General features: G+C 34.2%; 1 pseudogene; it reads right to left on the bottom strand.

The window, feature by feature from the left end:
- Positions 7927-10944, bottom strand: LOC105155502 (annotated as a pseudogene).

Here is a 15215-nt window from a genome sequence, read left to right as displayed (position 1 = left end):
TTTCTTGTTTACGTTTGTTTACTAGATTCAGTTAGAATTCATGATTAAAAGAGAAAAATCCTGATTTATAATTTATTATTAATTAATTTTTACTGGTGTAGAGGGTATTCTTGTTCACCTTCATCTATCGTTACAGGGTAATTTTTGCATTCAATGAAAAGAAGTATTACAGAAGGAAAACAAACGTAGATTTGCCTTTATTTTCTTATTATTTGAGATTTTTCTTTTAATAACACACCAACACAACGTTTATTTCCTATCCCATTTTTTTAAGTAGTATTACATGTTTTTTTCTAGTTTTCCTTAAATGCACTGGGCATATTTCAGTTGTTTTCAGCACTCTCTTTTAAATGAACTTATTGGAAATGACATATGTACATATTGATTGACACTACATGGATGTGGTCTTGTGTGACTAAGAGCTTTGCTTTAGTTTGAGCAGGTAGAGGACATCTTGGAGGACTAAATACCTAGCAAAGGTTTTTCTCATTTGACGATAATGGTGCTTCATTTTTATCACATTTGGACAATTTTGGTTCATCGAGGAGCTGAAATGTCAGGAATCATGTTAGCCGTTTTACATTTGTGCTACATAGGGAGGCTCAGGCTAAATTGCATTTACTGCCCCGTATATTAAGGGGGTAGCATTTCAGGGACTCTAGTTAAGGGTGTAGCAAATACAATCCCAGAATTAAATTTTTTTTTGCTATTGAAGGACTCCGGCAACCGGATTTTGCAAATTCACCGAAAACTGCATACCTGAACACAAATTAGGGTTTCAATTTGGGTCTTTTGCTGATGTGGAGGGGGGATAAAAAATTATTGCCAACTAAGCGCAAAAAAAAAAAAAAAACAAGAATAAAGAAAACAAAAAATTATTGCCAACTATTCTATTCATCATTTTCATCATCACCATCATCTTCATCTCTCTGTCTGTAGCACCCCCTTCACTACAAGTGCTATATCTACGCTAAACATCATACTTATAGTAATTCCTGTGTTTATATGTATACGTTTGCACATAACCATCTAATCAATTTGCATACGTAACCCCAACACGTCATAATAGGTATTATCAACCCACGACATTATATATATATAAACATATCACACATCACAAAGTGATTCGTCACAGGTAATCCCTACACTTATATTCTCTCTGTACAGACAAAATGTGATTTGCTAACTGCCAAAGAGGAGAAAACTGCATACTGGCCCGACCTGCCTGAGTATAGCGTATATCTACTCTTCAACACTCAGACACCTCAAAGTCTACTTCTGAAAGAAAATGTCAGCAGGGGAGTGAGCCTGCCACCCAGTAAGCAAATAACCAGTCCTATCTATATATGTATACCATATATAACCTCAAACAAGATACATAGGCAATATGCATAGAATATATAGTCAATTTGCTTCCACATAACCATCTTTATTACACCACATAGTTATCACGCAATAAGACAACCAATTAAACTTCCTCTTTTTCCTAGTTCGCTTACTAGAAGGTGATATCGTGTTTTTTCCGTCAACTTAATCTCACCGTCATATAAATTTAAGTGAATCCCCTTGACAGCCGGCTCATTAATCTCATTTCGCACATAGCTCTTTCATATCGCATCAAAGCTCTTTCATATCGCATCAAAGCTCTTTTTATATCGCATCAAAGCTCTTTTCATTTCATTTCTTTCTCATATCGCATCAAAACTCTTTTCATTTCATTTCGCCTTATAGGCTTTTCAACACATCAAGTGGTATTCACACCACAATTATATTCAATTTCCACCACTCCCTCATTTCCACATATCACCATTCTTATAAGCAACTAGTAACGTAAAACCATATATCAATACATTCTCATTTTCAGACACCCACAACATAACATACAACAAACATGATATTTCAACGTGTCTTCGCATTCCACGTACACAATATCGTCAAACAAATTAAATCATTCACCACTCATATATTTTCAGATAAACCAATATCAGCATGAACCACAAAGTCATATAATAGTAATACCACAAATAAAGAGAACATATATAGATAATACTAATTACTTACTTACTACGCCCTTACAACGCCTTTATCTATTCAATAGGTAGTGGTTCGGTCTTTTCACTTTACCCCCGTATCCTATAATGAGTTATTAAACCACATACAGTTAATATATCGAGAATATCGTAACTTCTTTTACATATAATATTAAATATTATTCGTACGATTTCCAATAATTCTTTAATACTCCACTTCTATCGAAATATAAATCTTCGTTCTAGTTCTTCTCAATAACTAGACACTATAGGCTTCATAAAAATATTTATAATTTATCAAGTGATTCATAGGAATTTATTTAACGAAACCCCTTATACATTTATAACTATCATTTTTAATAAAACCTTAAATTAAATTATCATTAAAACCTCATTCTTCCTCTTTAATAACATACCATTTATTCAATATAATTTTCAGAATATTTCTATGAATTTTCTATCAATTTCTCGCTATTATACACTTTAATTGAACAATAATACACATAATTGCGTATTTGGTTAACAATTTCGATGGAATTGTACAAATTAGCTATATTAATATTCAAATCTAATAAATTTAACAATCTAATTGACCAATGATATCATTTTTATATCCAATTTGATATTTAATCCGACACTATTTTAAATAGTCAAACTCGTAAAATATTTCGATTAAATAATACATCGCTCAATATAATCAACATTTAATAAATGAACTAAATAAAAAAATATAATCATATAAATTAATAGGAATTAAAATTAAAAACCTTACCTCCGTCGCACGGTTGATGAAGAAGAAACAGGAAATTGCAATTTTGTAACCTTGCAATTATTCAACATACATATGTATATATTTATGTGGGGATGGGGCGGTGGGTGAGGGCCCACCCCCAAACCCTTTTGTCTTTTCTTTTACTTTTTTTTTCCTTTCTTTCATATATATATATATAATATTATTAAATAGTATATATTATATATAATATTATTATTATTTTATTTTTTTTATTAAATATTTTTCAAAATACCATTTACGTCCTTCCTAATTTTCTTAATTAATATAAATTGTCCCAAAATATTATAACGAACTCCAATTTAATTCGTTCAAGTTTTATTATATTCCAATTATGACCTATTATTTATTTACCAATTAACTAAGTTTCATAAAAAATTATCAATTAATCCCCCAATTAGATATTATAATCTTTGGGGCGTCACACTCTCTCTCTCCTCCCTTTCTCTCTCTACATTTCCTGGTTCTTCTTCTTCTTTCTCCAAAAAAATATGAAATTTTCATGAGAAAATTTCATTGTCTTTCACCCCCAAAAGTAACCACCCCCCAATCCTGAAATGCAACTCCTCTGACCTCCTTTTTCACATACTCTGGAACCCCAACTTGCCTCTCTCTCTCTGTCAGCATATACATACAACCCTTGTATCTAGTCCCACAACCTACCTTCTCCCTCGATTTTTGTGTGCGGGAGGAGGAGCGGACCTTGATGGCGACGAGGGGAGGCAGGTCGGAGTCCGTTGCCGATCTTGAGCAGAGCGTTGGCGGTGGGAGTTTCAGTAGAAAGTGGGGTGGTTGGCGGAGGGAAGTGAGGGGAGGAGGAGCGGACCTTGATGGCGGCGAGGGGAGGCAAGTCGGAGTCCGTTGATGGGTGCTGCATTTCGGTGGCATGCTTACAAGGAATCCCACAAAATTTTGTTTTTATTTTATTTTTTATTTTATGTTCTTTTCCAAGTCATCGAGTAAATTGGCTTAAATATCCTACACCATAGCCACGTCAGCAGCTTAGTTGGCAATAATTTTTAACCCCCTGCCACATCAGCAAAAGCCCCAAATTGGAACCCTAATTTATGTCCAGGTTGGCAATTTCCGGCAAATTTACAAAATCCGGTTGTCGGAGTCCTTTAATAGCAAAAAAAATTAATTTTGGGATTGTATTTGCTACACCCTTAACTAGAGTCCCTGAAATGCTACCTCCCCTAATATACGGGGCAGTAAATGCAATTTAGCCAGGAGGCTCATTCTGATGCTATTAGCAAGCATGTTCTAGTAATTGTGGTACATGTACCGTGCATCTTTGGTTCTGACTATTCTTTACCGTAGTATCTGTGTAAGCATAACTTAGCTTATGATAAGTATACGATAGTTTGACGTTTGAAAAAAAGGGGTTGCTATTGTGGAAATTGCAAGCATAGCTTTATACTTGTATGCTCTACATTTGCTGAATGACGAACTATCGATTCTCACAACGATGCAAATTTATTTATAGTTCATAGTTCCATATGCTATAATCTTTGAATAACTGATGCTATACAAGGGTAAAATGGTTGACCTAACTTGGTTCAGTTTTATTATTATGTATCTTGTTCAAATTTTCAAAGTTAATATTGCTTGTCAAAAGTTTTACTTCGAACTTACATAAGTGATAATTTTTTGAACTTTTATGTCTATATTTTACAATTTTCTAACACACTAGAGAACGTGTGAAGGGATTTTTCTCTTGATTGAAACTGATGGAGTTATAAAACTGCATAAGAGTAAGTTTGTCTAGATTCAGATTTGCATAATGGTAATTGGTTAGAGCTTGCCCTATTTGTAATTGGTAGTGGATTAGATGTCTTAATGAATTTTCATAAGATGTCTGTGGTGTTTTTTGCATACTAGTCATGTTGAGGAGAGTGATGAGTCTATACTGTTTTAATTAATTGAAATGATTTTGTCAGTGAAAATCTATCGCTAAACAAGTTCGCCTCCTTGTTAGATTTTAACCTCTATTTACTGATAAAAGAGATAGCAATCACTGCCTCTTTGGTGATGATAGCGGCAGCAAATTGCTGCCTCTTTTGCTAATATAGAGGCAGTAAAATTACTTCTGTAATAAATGTATAGAGCCGGGAACACTTTCCCTCTTGATTGACGCTTTCTATTTTGTGTGCCGTTTCTTTTCTTTTTCTCTCTTTTTTAGTTGTGATTGCAAGATTTATGAACTTGCATACTTGATTGAAGTTGTGATTCTCCAACTTTACTAATATGCTTGACTAGTGCATTGATTGTCCAATTTACTAAATACACTAAATATCAAAATTGAATAGAACTGATTCAATAGGCTCAAACAAACAAGCTTGGTGGAATCTTGGATGTTTAGTTTAATATAATTTATCTATCCAAAATTAATGTAATTAATTTTATTAATAGGCAATATTGCAATTTTCGTCCTGTATGTATAAGGGGTTGGAAAATTTTCCTCTAGCTTTTTCGGTGGCAATTTTGGTCCAGTATCTTTCAAATGTTCGTGATTTTGGTCCTTCAGCCCATTTTAGGACTATTTTGCCCTTCCAGCGAAGAGTTAACCCTAGTCCACTACATGCTCCAATTTTGGCCCAACATGTTTCCAAAATAAACTAAACCCTCATACCGGGTATTCCAAGTCCTCGATTTTACGGACTTTCTCCAACCACACTACCGCTGCAGATGGTTCGCAGGTACTTGGCTCCTTCAGCAACAAACAATACAACCCCATTTCATTTCCTACCTTAGGACATAAAAGGGGTTCCAATATAGGGACTTAATAATATTTTGGAAAACAAGTTGAATAGAAGCTTTGTTTTTATTGAAAAAATATATAGAATATTACATAGATATTATTCCTCCGTTGGAGGAGACAACTGTTTAGCCTCTGATATGATAGAGGACTTGACTTATTGGGAAAACCCCTATAAACTAAGAAATTAAAACACTACAAAAGATTGAAAGGATTCAAAATTTTAATACTTTGAAAAGTAGGAGTTTTCTGATGATCCCCCTCTACTTCATTGTATCTTATTCATAGGCGTCCGTGGACTTCAAATTCAGACTCCAAACTTATTTTTTGATGACGTCATTGCATTCGTCATCCTTTTATCTCTTCCAAATGATGTCACTGTGTTCGTCATTGCCTCGTCCTTTCTAGCTTTTGGTCATAATGTCTTGCTGTCCATGTGATTTCCAGCTAGCTTTCCTGTTTTGCTAACTTTTGCCTTTGTCGTTTTATGCTGACAGTCTTATCCTTGATCTTTTACATTTTTTTATTTTTACGAAAAGAAGTAAATATTTTTCTTTCTTCGTTGTTCTGGTCCGGTTCGGGTTTATTTTGCGTGACCTAAAATTTTCTTCCGAATAGGGGTTTCTCTTATTTTTTACAGCAATGGCATAAATGGTCATGCCATTGCCCAACATGCAATATATTGCACGTCTTCATTCTTGTTGCTTCAGTTGCTTGTAGCTTATTCTCCCATATTAACATCCTCTTCTTTTCAAATAAGCTCTCTACGAATTCAGGAGTTTGCACTTCCTCTGACGCAATTGTTGCCATTCACCAGAGTCCGGTGATGGCCTTGTGCAATCAGTACTTGAATTCAACGCTACAGGTCTAGAGTCTTGTACTCTAAAGGCATGTCTAGGGTCATGCTTCCTCAACTCATGAGTCATCTCCGAAAGTGATGCCTTCCGAATTGGTTCTCGTAAATTGTTTCATAGCATGGTGGATGCTAATAAGGAACTCCTTATGGTGACATGGACTGTGTCTAGATCAGCTTTTTGAATTTGTTTTGCAATTTGGGCATTTATCCCTAGCTGCCCAAACTTTCTGTCAAGCTCCTCGAGGTTTTCTCGGATGTGCCTAAACCTCAACATGATGGAGTTTGCTTCAGATGCCTTCATCTCTCGTCAGAAAATCTACAAGAATTTTTTTTTTTTTATCGGTAATGGTAAATTTCATTAAGTAAAATATAAAGTGTACAAATCAAATGGCGGGCTAAGTATGCCATGGTATCCACCATACTCTATACAAAGCAATAGTACTAATGCTATAAGAAAGTTCAACACTAAATATACGGAGTCTAATCTCATCAAGAATAATTCGAGTAAGGGATAATGCATCACGATCCAGCTATTGATATTTTCGTTGATTCTGTTTTTGCCAAATGTGGTACATAAGGGATGCCAAAAGATTACAATAAACAACATTGATAACATGTTTCCCCCTCCATCTCTGTGCAGCAATCAATACGTCAATGGTCCATCCTCTAGTAGTCCAAGAAAAGCAATTTACAAGAATATTTTCATGAGATTTTATAACGACAATATTATGACAATAATGTTGGCATTTAGCTTGCCGTCTGATAATACGAGCTTTCTCTATCTTTGTTCTAATTTATTTTAAGAAAGCCTTAACATTAGAATTATCAACCTTTAAAGTAAATTATTTAGCATGTAAAAATAAAGGTCATTTTTTAAAAGCCTTGCTGGAAATGCAAAACACAAAGTTCAGAACACCTGGTGATGTCAGTTATCACTAGTGTATGCGATAATTTATGACAAAATATTATAATTGGACTTCTCATGGAGAGAGAGGGTGTAGGAGTATTTTGAGGCTGTGACTGTCCCTCCAGTGCTGGAGGAGCAAACCCCAACTGTCCATATCGAGAGTAATGATTCATATTGGGGTGATGAACAACATATGGATTGGACGCGGAGGATGATTTTTTACGCAACCGGGCCAAGTGAAATATTCAGGACTAAATTCGTAAAAAAGAAAAAAAAATAAATATATAAATAGAGTAAGTTACAGAATGAAAAATACTAACAACCTAAAATTGCAAGACCTAAAATATAATTTTTCCTTTTCTTTTGAGAAGTAAAGGCCCCATCCATAATGCTAGATATACATTATCACATTTTAAAGAAATACTTGTATAAATAGTTTCAATCGTAGACTATCCATGTGATACGGATCACTTATCAACGCAATAAAGCTACACATTGCCACACTTTATAGAAAGTACTTAAATAAATAGTTCTAATCATAGGCTATCCCTGCATGTTCTATGAATCAACAATCAACAACAATAATCATGGCTTGGTCGGCACAGCCTTGAGAGGTATGGCCTTTTTTAGTGAAACGCCGAACTTCTCATTTAAGTCCACATCTTGTGGTGTAATTCCTGGTTCAAATTCCTAATCAAAGTTGTGAATCAAGGAGGCCACAGTTAGGTCAACCATCCTATATGCTAGTGGCTGCCCCAGACAAATTCTCCTGCCGGCCCCAAACAGGGTCAGTTCAAAGTCGTGGCCTTTGAAATCAACTTCTCTGTTCAAAAATCTTTCAGGCTCAAATGAATCAGGGTTCGGCCATATCCTTGGATCTCTACCAATCACCCATATATTAATGAGAATTATGGCATTTTTGGGTATGACGTAGTTCTTGATTTCTAGATCATCTCCGTCCTTGCGACGCATCAGAAATGGGCCTGGAGGATGATATCTTGTGGATTCTTTGATCACGACTTGTAGATATGGGAGCTTTGAAATATAATACAAATTATATTTATAATTTATAAATATATGATATACTGTGGCTTTAATGTATAAGAATTTATATATATAAATATATTATTTATAACAATAATAATAATATATTCAATATATTTATATTCATGATGATAGTAAACACCCGTAAACTACCAATTAACAACGATAATAAAATCTCGGAAGCTCTAAAAGTTGATCCAGAATTGTACATCAAGATTTAAGGTAAATGACAATTAACTCTGCTCATTCAGTATAATTATTAATAGGAATAATTACGCTCTCTTCTTTTGAAGTTTGATGTAGTTACATGTAGACTTCCTATAATTTGAAATATTACATCTATCGCCCTTGAAATTTGCTTTCATTTAACAAATAAGTTCGTCGGATAGTTAAAATTCATGAAATTTGTTGATTTTAACAAGAAAATTGAATGAAAATAGATATTTACCTTCGATTGACTTAAAACTGACTTACTACATGTCAAATAATTTTTTCTGGAGCAAACTACCCTTACAACGGTAAAGATATACCTCCTCGCATGCATTAACGGATGAAGACATATAAGGGTAATTTGATTATAAAAAGATATATTTGACCTACTATAAGTCGGTAATAACTCAATCCATGGTAAATATATATTTTTTTCAATTTTTCTTGTTAATATCAGTAAATACGGTGAATTTTGATTGACAGAGGGACTTATTTATTATGTGAAAGCAGACCTCATGGGTGCTAGATATAATTTTTAAATAGATTTATATAATCATAAATTTTATATACTCATCATGTAATTAATTTAAATTTGTTACTAAAATAGAATTTTCCATGAGTCAAAGCGTTAAGTCATAATACTCACCAGGCGTGACTTATTGTATATATAATAGTCATAAAATGGTGATCATACTTATCTACGAGCATCACATGGCAGATTATTAATTATAAGCATTATACGAAGATCTAATTAAAAATTATTTTTTATGCTGGAGAATTGATTTCTTAAGTTCTTTGTCTCTTGGCACAATCTGATAATTAATTAATTATCTGCCATTTTCCAATAATTGGTCATGTTTCATACTCCATCTTACCCATTGTCTCTGTCTTCCTATCTCCGCCATTACACTATACACATTTCCTACGTATCTTATAAAGTATTTTTAAGATATATAAGTACATGTAGAATAACATAAAATATTAAATTCAATAATTTTTAAGATATATAAGTACATGTAGAATAACATAAAATATTAAATTCAATAAATTGACAATGTCTTTTAGTTTTGTGCAACAAAGGTATGCCGTATAAAAACAAATTGAGTTTTTTTTGCTACATTATAAATTAGGCAAAATTGCAAAATTGGTCCCGTAAGTATGGGGGGTGGCAGAATTGGGACTGTAAGTACAGGACTGGCAATTTTAGTCCTGTAAGTATTGATTTTTTGGCAATTTTGGTCCTTCCGACCAAAATTGCCCAAAAACGCGGCGGAGAGATTTGGGGCTTAGGGTTCCGATGTCCACATGCGCAACTTAAACACGTAGGAGCTTGCGTGGCCAATGACGTGGCATTAGGTGGGAAAAAGAGCTCATCTTTCCGCGTTTTTCAACGTATGTAAGAGCTCTCTCTCTCTCTCTCATTTTTGCTGCTGCAAATGAAGTTGCAGGTGAAGAAAAACAGCAATTGCTGCTGCAAATGAAGTTGCAGGTGAAGAAAAACAGCAAAAATGTCTTTGGTGTGTCGAGAAGCAAGAAGATAAAATCAAGAAATCAAGTTCCATTTCAGTATCTCTCAGATAAAAATGGGGAAGAAGTACAGTGATTATATTTGAAGGTAGTTACTAACAAACCTAATGACTAGCTGCTAATCAACTAATAAAATCCCACTTCTACAAGAATTGTGTTAGGAGAAACACGATTGCTCCTTACTAATAAAAGTGTTAGTGCAAGTTGTAAAATAGCAACTTTCTTCGACAGAGACTAGACTTCCAGGCTCTGTTCATCACCTTCTTCCTTCAGCTTTCTTATTCAATCTTGGTGCTTTCATCCCTGTCTTCATGATGTACCATATTTGGATTGAGGAAACAAGTGTAGATTCCAAGGCATTAGGAGTTCACCGGATTGTTTGGTTAGCAGCATTGTTGATCAGGTACGACTTAGGAGTTTAGGGGATAATTTGGCACTAAGCCTTCAGTCTTTTGTGTTATATAGCAGGCACTGAGCAGGTGCTTTCCATGCCATCTTCTAGGATCCCCACTGGTGACTGATGGGGCCAAGTGAAGCGAATCTCAAGTAGTGCCTAGAGAAGGGGCACCGAAACAAAACATGTTGATAGCTCTCCAATAAGTGCTGAACAGAAAGCCCAATCGCTCCTTATCTGCAGTGGACAATCTTTCAAGAACCTCCAACCAAATCAACTGTTGTTTTTCTCATCGCTGAGCAAAATAGGAGCATCACCTCCTCATCGTTGTCATCTCCAATGGCCTCATTCTTTATCTGCTCTAGATGTGGGTCAACAGCATCATCGACATCCTTCAGGTATGTATGCAAGAATGATAAAGAAGACATTTTTGCTGTTTTTTTTCACCTGCAACTTCATTTGCAGCAGCAAAAATGAGAGAGAGAGAGAGAGAGAGAGAGAGATCTTACATACAGTGAAAGGAATAGGAGCTCTTTTTCCCGCCTAAAGCCATGTCATTCACCACGCAAGCTCCTACGTGTTTAAGTTGCGCACGTGGACGTCGGAACCCTAAGCCCCAAATCTCTCCGCCGCGTTTTTGGGCAATTTTGGTCGGAAGGACCAAAATTGCCAAAAAGTCAATACTTACAGGACTAAAATTGCCAGTCCTGTACTTACGGTCCCAATTCTGCCACCCCCCCATACTTACGGGACCAATTTTGCAATTTTGCCTATAAATTATCACAATTTTAAAATCACGGTAAATCAGTACAATTGATCATGGTTAAACAAAATGAAAGTAAAAATTTAAATTTTTACCACGATTAATCTTTATTCACCAAACCAGGACTAATGTTTTGGCCGCATTTGCAGAAACAAGGCCTAATGACTATTCCAAAGCTATAATTAATTTGTATTTGTCACAACTTTTTTTCTTTTGATTATAATAATTAATTATGATAAAATATTATATTTTTCTAGTGCACCTAAATATGGGTGAGATAATTTAATAACATTAGGTATTTAGTTTTAAATATTTTGAGAAGTCAGACCACCAGAGTCCCCAATTTGGCCGGGTTGAGCTGATTCGGTATTTTTTAGTGTTATGAAGTTGCAGTTGTCGCTGAGTAAGGAAATTAAAATATTTTCCCCACCATGATGTAGAAAGTAAATCGAAATTTCAGTCTTGTATGTTCTAAAGGGTGGTGATGGTGGTCCTTTAACTAAGAGGGTATTTGACTAAATTTACAAGCTTATCAAAATGTCTTATAAAATGTTTGAGAGTTTAAAAGTTTTAAATATTTATTTGACTGTGATTGTCCTTTTAGTGCTGGAGGAGCAAACCCCAACTGCCCATATCGAGGGTAATGATTCACAATTGGGTGATGAACAATATAAATAGAGTAATTTAAAAAATAAAAACTACTAATCCAGCTGGATTGAGTGAAAAATTCAGAACTAAATTCATAAAAAAAAAAAGAACTAAATATATAAATAGAGTAATTTAAAAAACCAAAAATATTAATAACCAAAAATTACAAGACCTAAAATATAATTTTGCCTTTCTTTTGAGAAGTAAAGGCCCCATTCATAATGCTATATGTACATTATCACATTTTATTGAAGTACTTGTATAAATAGTTTCAATCGTAGACTGTCCATATGATACTAAAGTTAGCGTCGAGTTAATTAGCATGTAAAAATATTTATTGCTAATCTATACTACTTAATATATATTATAAACAATCCGTTGCTAAATTTGCTAGCAAGTAAACTTTCATTGCTAAATATTAGCAAGTAAATTCTTGTATTAAATAATGCGATCTAGCAATGAGAATTTTACTTGTTAATTACTTCGATGTTAATTTTTTTCATTGCTATCAAGCTGTTTTCTTGTAGTGTCCGATGAATATGTACATGGAGTTGCAACATTCTTAGAATTTGAATTTTTGGGGAAGGAATATGGTTCCAGAGTCAGTTGTTCATGTTCGAAATGTTGAAATCAATTTAGCAAAACCCTTGAAGATGTGATGTTACATTGCGTTAGGGATGGATTTGATCATATATATACATGTTGGTCTTTCCATGGTGAGATGTACATTCCATTACATCTAAGTGAAGATAATGAATTCTCCACCAATGGTCATGGGGATGACATAGCCAACATGTTACGAGATGTAATAGAAATTCCAAATAAAGATGACCATGTGAAAAATGATCAGCATCTAAACGGACCTAATGCAGAAACAAAGAGGTTCTTTAGATTATTGTGAGATGTTGAGACTGACTTGTTTCCTGAATGTAAAAAGCAGACAAAGTTGAGTTTTGCTTCTCGATTATTGCATATAAAATTTTTTTGTTGTTGGTCTAACCACTTGGTGAATTTATTACTTGAATTGTTGAGTGACACATTTTCTGATACTGTGAATTTGCATACTAACTACAATGAAGCCAATAAGATCACAACTGAATTAGGCTTCACTTGTGAGTCATTGATGCTTGTCCCAATAATTACATGTTGTTTATAGATGAAGATGCAAAATTAGATTAGTGTGAAATATAAGATGAAGGAAGATTCAAAGATGAAGCTGAGAAAGTAGCAAATAAATGCATTAGAAATTTTTTATGTCAACTAAAACTAGTTCTCTCATGAGGTGAGATGTTCCAATTGCATGATGGACTACTATGACTGTTAGTATTTTCCAGGCTATAGTAATATATCAGGTTGTCCTACAAAAGGTGTTTATGATTGTCCTAAATGGTAAAGATACGCGTTCCAAATATTTAAAAAATGGTCATAAGTTTAGTTACTGTGGCCATCATCGTTTCTAACCCATAGGACATCGACTACGCAGGGATAAAGTATCATTTGATGGGACAATGGAATTGTTAGAAGCCAGTGCCACTCTCTGAGATTGGGTTGCTACAACAGTTGGAGAATGTGCCTACTGAATATAAAAAAGATTTGAGAAAGAGACTGAGTACAAAAGGTGCCGATTGTAAAGGTAAAAAGAGAAAAGTTGATAGCTCAGTAGAAACCTTTTGGAAGAAAAGGAGTATATTCTTTGAGTTTACATATTGGTCGGGGAATTTGTTCGGTACAACCTCGATGTCATGCATATTGAAAAAAATATGTGCGAAAATATACTCTTTACCTTGTTGGGCGTTAAAGATAAGACAAAAGACAACATCAATGCAAGGAAGGATCTCCAAGTTATGAACATTCAGAGTTCTTTACATTCAATTCTAAGACTTGTTGGGGGAGTATTATTTGCCTGCCTCATCATTCACCATGAGTACCACTAAGAAGAAAATGTTATGTGGTGTTCTAAAGAGTTTATGGCCACCTAATGGATATGGTTCCAATATCTCCCATTGCGTACAATTGGAGAAGCTTACCATATACGGTCTCACTACAAAAGCTGGGATTTGTAACGGCTTTTTGGTAACGGCCATATGGCCGTTACAATACACACGGCCTTTGTAACATTTTTGTAATGGATTGGATGTGCTGACGTAATTGAGAGGGTAATAAAAATGTATTTAGTTTGTAATGGTCAGAATCGTAGCCGTTATAAGATTTTCATGTACCTTAAATCATTACAATATATAGGTCGTTACTAATTTGCTATGGTTTTTGTAATGGCTTTTTGGTGAAATAAGGAGTCGTTACAATGGCAGTGGAAAAACCGCGAAAAAACATAAAAAATAATTGTATTACAAGATAACAACTTCATATTCTAACGGCTAATTTTCAACAGTTATCTTAAGAGTTTCAAATGCCGTTACAAAACCCGCTACACAAAAACTTATATATATGTACAAGTTGTTGTAATTTCATTTCATTAATTTTTTGTAGAAATTCTTACTAACCACAAACAATCTCAATCATCACTTAAGTTGGTTGACCAGATAGACTAATTTAATATTTTATTGTGTTTAATTAAATTAATTATAATTTACTTATTTTAGTTTTATAATTTTTTATTAATCTTATATCATGTTAATTGTATGTATTCTCCTAAATAGTGTATGTAATATTTATAAATTTGTAAGTCGTCAAATTAAAAAATTATATATATATATACACGTTTGAATACAATAGTATATATCATCATGTTACGGGAATTGATGAGATGAATGTATAATAAAAACCTCCCGGGAGGGTATGTCTTACACTAGAGTCTGAGGATGGGCGTAAGATTTTCATAAAATGAGCAAAGGGTCAGCGGACATATGGATGGAGATAAAATTAGGTGCCCTTTCCGAAAATTCAAAAAACACAAAGTTCAAAACTACCTGACGATGTCAGTTATCACTTGTATATGCAAGAGTTTATGCCATAATATTATAATTCGATTTCTCATGGTGAGGAGAGGGTGCAGGAGTACTTTGAGGCTGTGACTGTCCCTTCAGTGCCGGAGGAGCAAACCCCAGCTGCCCATGTCGGGGGTAATGATTCACATTGTGGTGATTAACAACATATGGATTGGGCGCAAAGGATGATTTTTTATGCAGCCGGGCCAAGTGAAATATTCAGGACTAAATTCGTAAACAAGAAAAAAAGAACTAAATATGAAAATAGAGTAAGTTACAGAACCAAAAATACTAATAACCAAAAATTACAAGACCTAAAATATAAGTTTCCCTTTCTTTTGAG

This window comes from Sesamum indicum, linkage group LG2, assembly GCF_000512975.1.
Source record: "Sesamum indicum cultivar Zhongzhi No. 13 linkage group LG2, S_indicum_v1.0, whole genome shotgun sequence".
In the NCBI taxonomy this organism is placed as follows: Eukaryota; Viridiplantae; Streptophyta; class Magnoliopsida; order Lamiales; family Pedaliaceae; genus Sesamum; species Sesamum indicum.
The sequence above is the reverse complement of the archived record's forward strand: the minus strand, read 5'-3'. Positions and strand labels throughout refer to the sequence as shown.